At 38.7% G+C, this 12,239-nt stretch overlaps 1 protein-coding gene across 6 annotated transcripts in view; it reads left to right on the top strand.

Moving 5' to 3' along the window:
- Positions 1-12,239, top strand: part of Acyp2 (acylphosphatase 2) — a 169,531-nt gene that overhangs the window by 69,485 nt on the left and 87,807 nt on the right. Inside the window, exon 5 of one of the 6 annotated variants that reach the window (XM_063273442.1) lies at positions 1-12,239. This exon is cut by the window's left edge and continues 20,467 nt beyond it. The gene's annotated coding sequence lies outside the window, so the exon portion shown is untranslated. 6 annotated transcript variants of the gene reach the window in all.

The following is a 12,239-nucleotide window of genomic DNA, read 5'->3' as shown; positions in this document are numbered from 1 at the left end:
CCTTTGTGATTTCTTTATTGTTTGTATTTTCATTTTTAGATCCTGGATGCTTTTGTTCAATTCCTTCACCTGTTTGGTTGTGTTTTCCTGTAATTCTTTAAGGGATTTTTGTGTTACCTCTTTTTTTTTTTTTTTGGTTCTTTTTTTCGGAGCTGGGGACCGAACCCAGGGCCTTGCGCTTCCTAGGTAAGTGCTCTACCACTGAGCTAAATCCCCAGCCCCTTTGTGTTACCTCTTTAAGGGATTCTACTTGTTTACTCCTGTTGTCCTGTATTTCTTTTCTTTTCTTTCTTTCTTTTTCTTTTTTTTTTTGTGCTTTTCGATTGAAAGAATTTTATTGAAAAAAAAATTGCATCTCCTTCCCACACTCCCTCTGCCTTTTTAGAACCATGTTTTGTCAGGATACCACTCTCAGTGTGTCTTCCTTGTGGTTGTCTCAGCCTTGGTGCTAAGGCACAAGGTACTTGAATGACTTGTATTGAGATGACCCAAAATGAATGGACTCAAGGTCCAAAGTTAAGGAGGTTTCAGACATTAAGCAATCCTCTAGCAAAACCTTCCCTTTAGCAAATGCATACAGTACTATATCTGAAACCAAAGACATTACCGAGTGATGAGTTTACCAGTCAGTTATCTTTTGCTATAACAAATACCAGAGAAAATCAACTTAGGAACAAACTCATGTCTTCAGAGGTTTCTTCCCATCGTGATAGGGTATTGTCCTGTATTTCTTTAACAGTGTTATTTATGTCTTTCTTAAAGTCCTCCATCATTATCATGAGATGTGATTTTAAATCTAAGTCTTGCTCTTTTCCAGTGTGTTTGGATATCCAGTATTTGCTTTGGTGGGAGAACTGGGCTCTGATGATGCCAAGTAGTTTTGGTTTATATTGCTTAGTTTCCTGCATGTGCCTCTTGCCATCAGGTTAGGGTTACTGTTAGGTTGTCTCTGCTGTTAGCTTGTCTTGCTTTCTCTGACAGTGGCTTGACACTCCTGTAAGTCTGTGTGTCAGTATTCCTTTAGACCTCTTTTCTCCCAAAGGGACTGGGTCAGCTCTGGGTGCAGACAGAAACCCGAAGGGTCCTGTTCCAGACTTCTCCTGGGTTTGTGTGTCTTGAGGGCTCCAGGCGGGAAGAGTTGGTCTTACCTCTGCTCTCAGGTGTGTCCAGTGGTGACTTGGATCCTCTCCTTGACTGCTCCTAGGTTCCTGTGCCCAGAGGATTCTAGGTGGGTTCCTCTTGGGCCAGTAATATGAGCAGAAGTAGTGGTCTCCCCTGAGCTCTTAGGATTGTCCGTACTTCTGAGAGTGCAGCTCTCTCCCCTACGGGATTTGGGTACGGAGTGCTGTGGGACTGGGTCAGCTCCAGGAGCCAGCAGAAAACATGTCTTTTTTAAAATGCCTAAATTTGCTCAGTTATGATCCTAGCATTGATAATCATAAGCTGTTCTTCATTTATATATCTTATTTTCATGGAAAGCCCTCATCATATTTTTCTTTTTAAAGGTTATTCTTGTTTTCTTTTTAGATCCTTAGAACTGTGAATGGTAGTTTACTGTGTTTCTTTTTAATTGCCAGAGTTTGACTTCCTTTCACTTGACATTATATAGCTTCCATGATTGGGCAGGAAATTAGATTTTGTCCAGAATAGCAAAATACAACCGAAATGACTCTCTTATCTCTGAAGACTTCTTACTGCGGGAAGCCTAAACTAAAGTAGTGGCCTAGAGACTGACTTATTAATTCATTAAACAGCCTGCTGATAAGAAATTATGTTTATACTTTGGAAGAGAAGGTATTTTCTTTTTTAGGACTCAATTGGATTCCTGTTAAGAGGGAGAGCAGACAGAGCATTGTTACTTGCCTACATGTTGAGTAAGGCTCTTCACGATTCACCAGATTCATGGGGTTAGTTATTTGTCTACTTGTGTCACTATAGCTGCTCTATGGGTGAGTGTATGGATGAATATATGGTCACTGAAGCTGTTTCTCAAAACAGTCCATTGGCTCTCTCTTTGCTTTCTCTTGAAGAACATTGAGGAAATGAGACAACATTTCAAGATTTTTTTTTTTTTTTTTTTTGGCAAGCTCAGCTTTTCAAACTGTTTTTGCAGATGTATTCCATCAGTTCTTAAGAATGAAGCAAGGAATGTTTTCTGGCTTCTAGGTTTGTACCACCCAGAAACATAAAAAAAAATCTGTTTTCTTAAAATATGGTATTTGATGGTTGGAGGTATAGAATCTTTTCAATTTTTGCCAACTGTTAAGTTTAAAACTTTTAGGTAATACATTTTAAAAGTTTAAGTAGTATTTAAATATTTCAAGCAAAGTAATGCTATTTCTCAGTGTGTATATTTAATTCTAGATTGTCATTTGACTCTCATTTTGTGTTGATGTGATTGTTGGTTTTTGGTTAATAGTTTGCATGGAAAGAAGATAAAAGTGGTTTATGGTTAATTATGGAAAATTTTAATACACTGTTCATACCATTTTACAATTGTTCTTAGTCAGAGTCTCTCTAGAGCATTGATTCTTAATATTCAGTGGGACTTGTAGTTAAGTAAGTATACACACCTATACTTACTCCTTGTTCAGCATCTCTGATTCTTTGAATCAGACAAGAATGACGGGAGTGAAAAGAGCCATGGACATTTTCTTCATTTGGCAAACATTCTTACTGAGCTTCCTCCCCACTTGTAACAAGCATGGACATTGGCTGTCTCCTTAAAAACTGACAGTTTATTTAAGAAAACAAAAATGAAAATAGTCCAGTATCTTAACTGTTACAGAAATGGGTCCTTTACCTGACTGCGCCCTTCTAATGTCCTTGAAAGAGAGAATCTCTGTTACACTGAGCTTTGAAATTGGATAACAAATCAAGGACATAAATCTTCTTTGAAATTAAAAAAATAGAATTTAAACCAACATGACACCATGCTTCTTTTCTGTTTCTCTATCTTTAAAAAAAATACTTATAACTGTTTCAATGTGCATGTTCCTTGTGAGGCTAGAAGATCCTCTGAAGCTGGAGTTACAGGCAGTTATAAGCCACACAATATAGGTGCTGGGAAATCCGGTCCTCTGGAGGAGCAGCAAGAAAGAGCTCTTCACCCCTGAACCACCTCTATATTTCCTGTGCTTCTTTTCTCTAAAATTCTTGATAGAATTAATGTGTGCTACGTAGCAGTGGTCCCTAAGTTGAGGACAGGAGGTTTACAGTCCAAATTCCTGAATAATAATTCCTGTGGACTTGTAGTGTTGACTGCAGTTATTTTTACTACTGTGTACTTTGTGTGGAGGTAAAACTACATATAATCTAATGCTTATAAATCTGAACAAAATACAATTAATAAAGGTACAGATTAAATACAAATGTGACTGCAAAAATCATAACAATTCAAATGTAATTCAATATTGTCATTCAGTTCAGATCAATATTAATTTACCAGGGTGAGCACTTTAGTTGATGAATGCAGGGGTGTAGTTTGATAGAAAGGTGCTTCTAGCAACCTCGTTTTGTGCCTCATCTGATTCTGCATTGGGATTTTGATAATAATTAGCCAGCAAAAGCCAGTTTTCATAGTATGTGATTCAAAACAACATTGTACATTTAAGTTTTTGATAGGAAGTTGGGGTAATAAGGCCTATTCTAGCAGACTTCTACTGTCTTAGAGGAACATGTAGATGTGTCGCATGATAACTCTCTAAAACATCATCATTTGAAGGTTAATGTTAGAGTATGTCTTACTACTGTTTCTATTACTGCTACTAAACACCATGGCTTTATTTGGCTTACACTTTCATATTGCTATACATTATTGAAGGATACCAGGACAGGAACTCAAACGTGGTAGGATCCTGGAGGCAGGAGCATATACCAAGCCTTAAGTTTAATCTTCAGTGTGTATGAACTAGGCATGGTGGTCCATGCCTGTGATCCTAGCACTAAAGAGGTGGAGACAGCAGATAATAAGTTCAGGGTTATCCTCAAGGCCCATCATGGCTACACAAGACCCTGTCTGAGAAAAAACATTGCTACTTGGTTTGACCAATCAGTATCTTACAGCTACTTATGAATATATTTGTCCACTTTGAGCTTACTGTCCAATACTCCAATATCCCATTGTCTAATGTCTGTTGTCACAAGTATCAAGCTTTGTCCTTGATATTACACAAGGCTCTTCTTCCTTTAGGTGTTACATTCATATTTTGTTTCTTTCTAATGAAGAAAACAATAACTTTTCTGAAAGTCTCTAGAAACAGACTCTGCTCATCTCTTTAGTTGAGACTTAGGGTCACATGGCCATCATTATTTACCAGGGAGTTTTGGGAAAATAAGTATTTTTAGCTGAGTGCTTTCCAACTAAACAAATTTGGAATTCTTTTTATAAGAAAGAATGAAAATGAGTCCTTGGTGAACAACCTGGTAGATGTGTCACAGATATTAAGTTTATGCTTAAAGATCTTAAGACTAACTGAGAATGAACAATTCAAGATGGTCGTGTGATAAATTTCTTTGGCACAAACAGATGTTACCAAAGATTAGAGGTAGGCAAACTACTTAAAGATGGCATTCACTAGAAAATCTTCAGTTTAAAAGGTGGTTCTTGAACAGACCCTTAAAGATGGACCAACTATTTAACAGAAGCATTTGTATTATTTTTAAATGTAAAATGATAAGCTGGAGACATATTTTTGAAGCAGTAGATTAGTTTAACAAGAACAATGTGTTAGTATGATAGGGAATGGAAAGATCAGATGGTAAGGGCTGGAAAGATGGCACAGTGGGTAAAGCTTGCCATGCAAGCATGAGGATCTAAGTTAGAATCCCCAGCACTCATGTAGAAAAGCCAGGCATAGACCTACATACTTATGATTCTAACACTGCAGATGCACAGGTAAGCAGATCCTAGGATAGAGAATACACAACTCTCAGTGCCCTCCACTGGCCTCTGCATAACATGCACATTTGTGTAAACAAGGCAGGATACATGTGTACCCCCCACAAGATTCCCAGATGAAAAAAGTTGTGATAACATGTTGGGGTGGGGGCGTTGAATAGAACCATGGAGTTTGCATCTGAAGTCTCTTATATCAGCAGATCCATTGGAGAGTTCTAGAAAGAGGGATTAAGTAAGGCAATAGAATACAGATACTGTGGTTTTAAAGTCTAAAAGAATAATTTTCAGATTCATTCATCATAATTAATACCCAAGTGAAATTAATACCCATTAGTGAAATTTGTGACATTTTTTGACCAAAGCAGTTGTTCTCAGCCTTGAAATACCTCACGTAGAAGCTTGAGACTACTTCACTGTCAGACTCCTGCAAAATTTGGATGTCAATGTTACCAAGCAATTCTTTATTTCTTTTATCATTCTGACAAATACTTTAAATATTATCAGTCTCTTTTCTCATATTAATAGCTAAATATAATCTTAACTAAAATCATTTTTCTAATTTTTCATTGAATAACTTATAAAATAATGATTGAAAACACTAGTGCCATCTTGACTAAGTGTGCTCTTGTTATCTCTTCTTTAAAGTCATGTTTATTGAAGATGCCTGAACTTCAAAGCATAAGTGTTATTTTAATGTTCTCTTTCTTTTCTCTTTCATTCTTTTCCTCTTCCTCCTCCTTCTCTCTTTTTTAGACATGGTCTTATTTATTAGTAGTCCAGACTCTATGAAATTGTGGTTTGCGTGCCTTGGCCTCCTGAGAGCTGGGATTACAAGCATATGCCACCATATCTAACTTCATTTTTCCTTTAAAAATCAACCTTAATGTATTCTGTAGTATATATAAAATAATTGAGGTATCATAGAGCATTCTACAATATACTTATGAATTTTTAAAATGACAAATATGTGTTCAATTGCAAATAACATAAAGTACTTGAGGTTTGCCACATTTTACTTTAATAATGGTATCAATTGCTTTTGATGGTTTTAGTAAAGAGACAATTTGAAACCATGTAAAATTTGCTTAAAATTACTTCATAAATGAATAACTGACCCTGACATACATTTCTTTAACAACTAAAGTATCAGAGACTTTCCTTTAAAAATATCAAATGTCTCTTCTTTCCAGAATCTTCTCTTCAATCACCATAGAACCTTTCTGTCAAAGTTTCGCCAATAGGAATTTAACTTCAAGTAAGAACACAGATTACATGAACATTTCCTGTGATTACTCTGTGCTAGTTAAAATGTTACTCATTGTTGGGAGTTTCTGTTCAGTCCCAGGGACTTTTTCTTTGTGGTGTGTGTGTGTGTGTGTGTGTGTGTGTGTGTGTGTGTGTGTGTGTTTAGAGTCAGCCTCCTTTGTTCCAGGGTTACACCGCAGACAAAGGAACACAAGCTAGAGGCAACCTCACAGCAACACGTGGGTAGCAGGGTAGGTGAGTATAGTAAGGCAGGTTAGTATATTTAAGGTTTGTAGTATTTGCTATGTGGAGAAACTGTTGAAAAGCACATTTTCTCTTCTCTTGTTTCTTCCGTAAGGAAAGCACCATCTCACTCCTGCTCTCATATAACATCCCAGATGGGAGGATGATTTATGCTTATTTCCTTTCTCCTAGTTGTACAAGTATCTTTTTTTTTTTTCTTAAAGCAGAAGCAAGTCAGGACTAAGGAGACTTAGGAAGGACTTTTAAGGCAAAACTGGATCTTCAAGTTATGTGCTAAGCCAAGTTTCTGCAGTAGTGGTCAGAGGGGATGGGCAGACTGAGCTCAGCTAGGAGTTGAGGGTGCTCTAGCCAGTCTGGCTTCTTCCCTCTTCTGATAGCTATTCCTCCCCTCCATGGAAAGCATTGCCCACACATCTTGAAAGCTCCCACCTTTAACTTTCTCTAAATAGTTCCTGAGCTTCCTTGTAAGTGTAATCTTTGTTGTGGTTGTTTGTTGTTTGCTATGGTTGTTTGTGGTTTAAATGGTTTCTTTTCTGTTTGAAGTATGTAGCAATTTGGCTATGCAACCCCTCACTCTCCCCCTGTGGCCTAGACAATAAGCTAATGCTAAAACCTACAAAAACGGGCAGATGTGGCAGTGGCAGTGTGTGGAGTGGGAGGCATCTTGGGACAGGTAGGAGGCTAGGTTCTCTCACTGTACTTTAGTGAATTGGCGGTGAGACATGTGAAACATTCGAAAACCCAAATGAGAAAGGTTACCAGTTCCTTCCTGGGTTGAATTGGGGTGGTAGTCAGTGCAAAAGAAACACTATAATTAACTTCTTTCTTCATTGGAGAATTCTAAACTGGAAAGTGGGAAGGTTGCCTACAATACCCATATTGGAACCCTATAGGTGTAGGCAGGTTGGGGTTAAAACCTAAGGATCTCATTCCCCAATCTCCCTAGGCTCAGGGTCAGTGTGTTCAACAGTCTATATTTAGAAACAGAGGAGTGAACGTGGGCCTGTCCCTGCCTGCACCCCATCTCAGGCCTAGTAATACAGGATCCAAGCATAGTCTCTCCAGAGCAGAAATTGGGGACATGCAATGCTGGCTTCTCCATGGGGTTTGATCTCGGGGGCCAGGAAAGGATCTAGTAGCTCTCTCATTAAGATTTCTGACTCATACTCATCCCAGACCCATAAGAGGGTCCACTGGCACTCAGGACTTTACCTAAGGAATAGCAGGAAATGATTCTAGACCAGTCCAGCACAGAGATACAAATCCCGAATTCTGGCTTTTCTTTGTCCCTTCCAGGTGGAGGCTGAGTAGCCTCTTAACTTTCCTTGCCCCGTTTCTCTTCAGATCTGACCATCTCTCCCATATCTCGTCTTCATCTTAGCTCCTGAGTGTGGGAAAATGCAGATCCTTTCTACTTCCATACATTAAAGATATGGGGAGAGTAGAGGGCAGGGAGGAGGAGGAGAAATGTACCAGTTTCTGTTTACATAGAAATGTCTTCCCTCTGTAGTGGGGAAATTGATTCCCCTTCCACTCCAATCTGCTCATGAAGAAAAGACACTAGATGAGTTAGACAGCCAGGCAGCCAGACCATGTGCTTGCTTGAGTGTGTGCACGCACGCACACGCACACGCGCGCACACACACACACACACACACACACACACACACAGAGAGAGAGAGAGAGAGAGAGAGAGAGAGAGAGAGAGAGAGAGAGAGAACTGTACTATAGTTATTATGCATCTAACCATAACCTCTCATTTAATTATAGACTATATTAGCTGGTCTGTGGTCAGAATACAGACCTGTGACCATGAAATAATGTTTGTTATTTTAAGTCCCTGATTTCAGTGTGTTTCATTATATAGGATTACTGTGGCAATAGCTGACCAAAAATTATCCTGAAATACATGCATATATTCTTTAAGATAATACATATCACTAACTTATCAGCTCTGCTAAGTTAATTGAAAAATAATAGTACATAACACTAGTTGAGAGTTTCTCTTGGCTGGTGGCAGCTGTTACTTGGCTTTGTTTGTTTGCCTTTTTAAAAAATAATTCCATCCATGAGGATGAGTGCTCATAGGGCGAAGTGGCTTAGAATCTGTGGCTTACCTTCCCACTTGTGAAGTAGTCAGCACACATTTACTGGGTGCTTAATGTTTGCCAGGGGTTTGAACTGAGAAATAGGGTCGGGGAGAGAAGTGACTGACTTCATAGATAGGAAAGGACAACCTTAGGGTCTGATAGGATGTGTCTCACTAAAAAGATCACCCCATTATTATAATTGTATTCTTTATGTTCAGCCTGGTAGAACTAAGGAGACACAGCTTTATAAAGCAATGCATGTAACATTTGAGAATGAGATCCCACACAATCTAGATGGCATCAAGAATTTCCTCAGCATTTAGAATTCAACATGCACTGAGTGTAACCATTCAATCCTCGTCTAACCTTGAGCGCTTCCCCCTTTTCTAAAAATTTCCAGGCCTTATCCTCTGGTGTTCCCTTTCAGTGCCCCAGGAAGTGACTCTAACTTGACATGTATTACAAGCACAGAGCCCCCACCTTGTCTGGTCTTTACTGGCCCCACCTTGAAGCATTTTATTGTGCTGAGCATCCTCTTCTGTACCATCGTCCACACTTCGCCCAAGAGCTGCAGTGTCTTCACCTCCTCAAATTCCTGTTCTGTTTTCTGGAAACACTTTCATCTGAAGCCTTGGTAGCCTAGAACCCAACTGAGGACTAAGATTGATACCACCTGGAGTGTCGATGTATATATGTGCGTTCTCTCATTAATAATGCAAAACCAGACTGTTGGAAAAGAGCATGAGTTGGAATTAGTCCATTAGTCTGACAGCCTCCAGTGAACTGAATTTTAATTTTAAAATTGAATTGCATAGAATTCTCAACATTGATTATCTTGTTCAATTAACCTTAAATGGTGAGAAGTGAAAGCATCTAATATAAGAAAGCACTATTTTGTTCTTAGATTAGAGATGATACTTGATTTTACATAACTAAGAAAAAGGCTTCTTTAGAATTTGATTGCTTCCCACCTCTTTTCTAAAAATGTGATTTACAAAAATTACAGTATCGGTCTGGATTCAGCACTTCCCTGAAGCTGACATTTCCACAACACATTCCCTGTTAGCTATTCAGAGTGAAATTCAGGAGTTTGAGAACCGGCTCTTTTTGTGAGACCAGAATTTAGACACTGACACAATTTTAAACTGTGTAGAGCACGTTGTTTTACAACTCTCAGAAATAGCTAAAGAACTGTTCTCTGCCTCTGGCAAGGCCAGGCCCACCATCTCATGTCACATCATGTGCCACTGAAATTTTAATTCTTGTCAGAATTAATTTTTTAATAGGAGAAAGCTGATTACAATTTGACCAAAAGAACTTGATTTATCTCTCATACCTACCAAAATTTTAATGTATTCATCTTTAATTTAGGGACCAGTACCTAGTAAATTGTCAGACTTGTAATTTTGAAGAACTCGTTATTTCTCATATGTAATGATCCTAGAGGTCTGGAATTTTGCATTTGGGATTATTTGAGTATATAAGCAATAGTTAAGTAGGCAAAGAATGGCAAGGCAGATCCTGCATGTGAGGTATATTTCAAGAGCCATGTTTGCCTTTCATGCCTTACATGTTAAATCTAAAGTGTGCAGCTCTGCTTCCCTTAAAAAGTATTGGTAAATTTGGAGCAGAGACTAAAGGAATGGCCATGCAGAGCCTGCCCCACATTTGGTCCATATACATACAGCCACCAAAACTAGATAAGATGGATGAAGCTAAGAAGTGCATGCTGACAGGAACGAGATATAGATCTCTCCTGAGAGACTCAGCCAGAACATGTCAAATACAGAGGCGAATGCCAACAGCAAACCACTGAACTGAGAGTGGGACCCCCATTGGAGGAATTAGAGAAAGGTCTGAAGGAGCTGAAGGGGCTTGCAACCCCATAGGAACAACAATGCCAACCAACCAGAGCTTCCAGGGACTAGACCACTGCCCAAAGACTATACATGGACAGACCCTGGGCTCCAACTTCATATGTAGCAGTGAATAGCCTTGTTGGGGTACCAGTGGAAGGGGAAACCTTTGGTCCTGCCAAGGTTGGACCCCCAGTGTCGGGGATTGTTGGAGGGGCGGTAATTGTGGGTGGATGGGGAGGGGAACACCCATATAGAAGGGGAAGGGGAGGGGTTAGGGGGCTGATGGACAGGAAACATGGTAAGGGAATAACATTTGAAATGTAAATAAGAAATACCCAATTTAATAACAATGGAAGAAAAAAGAAATGAAATCAGATATTTCTTTTTAAAAAGTATTGGTAAGTATACTCTCATATCATCTGCAAATGGGGATATTTTGACTTCTTCCATTCCAGTTTGTATCCCTTTGACCTCCTTTTGTTGTCTAATTGCTCTGGTCAGGACTTCAAGTACTTATTGAATGAGTAGGGAGAGGGTGGGGAGCCTTGTCTAGTCTCTGATTTTACTGGGATTGCTTCAAGTTTCTCTCCATTTAGTCCCATGTTGTCTACTAGTTTGCTGTATATTGCTTTTAGTATATTTAGGTATGGGCCTTGAATTCCTGATCTTTCCAAGACTTAAACCATGAAGGGGTATTGAATTTTGTCAAATGCTTTCTCAGCATCTAATGGGATCATCATGTGGTTTTCTTTGAGTTTGTTTATGCATGATAATATACTTACATAACCCCAAAAATTCCACCAGAGAACTCCTTCAGCTGATAAACAATCTCAGCAAAGTGGCTGGATATGAAATTAACTCAAACAAATCAGTAGCCTTCCTCTACTCAAAGGATAAACTAAACAGGCTGAGAAAGAAATTAGGGAAACTACCCTTCACAATAGTCACAAATAATGTAAAATACCTTGACTCTAACCAAGCAAGTGAAAAAATATGTATGATAATAACTTTAAGTCTCTGAAGAAAGAAATTGAAGATCTCAGAAGATGAAAAGATCTCCCATGCTCATGGATTGGCAAGATTAATATAGTTAAAATGACCAGCTTGCCAAAAGCAATCTACAGATTCAATGCAATCCCCATCAAAATTTCAACTCAATTCTTCATAGAGATAGAAAGATCAATTTGCAAATTCATTTGGAATAACAAAAAACCCAGGATAGTGAAACTGTTCTCAACAATAAAAGAACTTCTGGGGGAATCACCATCCCTAACCTCAAGCTGTATTACAGAGCAGTCGTGATAAAAACTATGGCATTGGTACAGAGACAGGCAAATAGATCAATGGAATATAATTGAAGACCCAGAAATGAACCCACACACTCATGGTCACTGGATCTTTGACAAAGGAGCTAAAACCACCCAGTGGAAAAGAGTCAGCATTTTCATCAAATGGTGCTGGTTCAACTGGAGGTCAGCATGTAGAATAATGCAATACATTCTTATTGCCCTGCACAAAGCTCAAGTCCAAGTGGGTCAAGGACCTCCACATAAAACCAGATACACTCAAACTACTAGAAGAGAAAGTGGGGGAAGAGTCTTGAACACATGGCACAGGGGAAAAATTCCTTAACAGAATCCCAATGGCTTATGCTCTAAAATCAACAATAGACAAATGGGATCTTGTAAAATTGCAAAGCTACTGTAAGGCAAAGAACACTGTCATTACAACAAAACAGCAACCAACAGATTGGGAAAAAATCTTTACCAATCCTACATCCGATTGAGGGCTAATACCCAATATAGACAAAAAAAACCAAAACAAAACAAAAAACAAACCTCAGGAACTTAGACTCCAAAGAATCAAATAACCCTATTAAAA

The sequence above is a fragment of the Rattus norvegicus genome, chromosome 14 (assembly GCF_036323735.1).
Source record: "Rattus norvegicus strain BN/NHsdMcwi chromosome 14, GRCr8, whole genome shotgun sequence".
Classification (NCBI taxonomy): Eukaryota; Metazoa; Chordata; class Mammalia; order Rodentia; family Muridae; genus Rattus; species Rattus norvegicus.
This window is presented reverse-complemented; position numbering and strand designations above follow the sequence as displayed.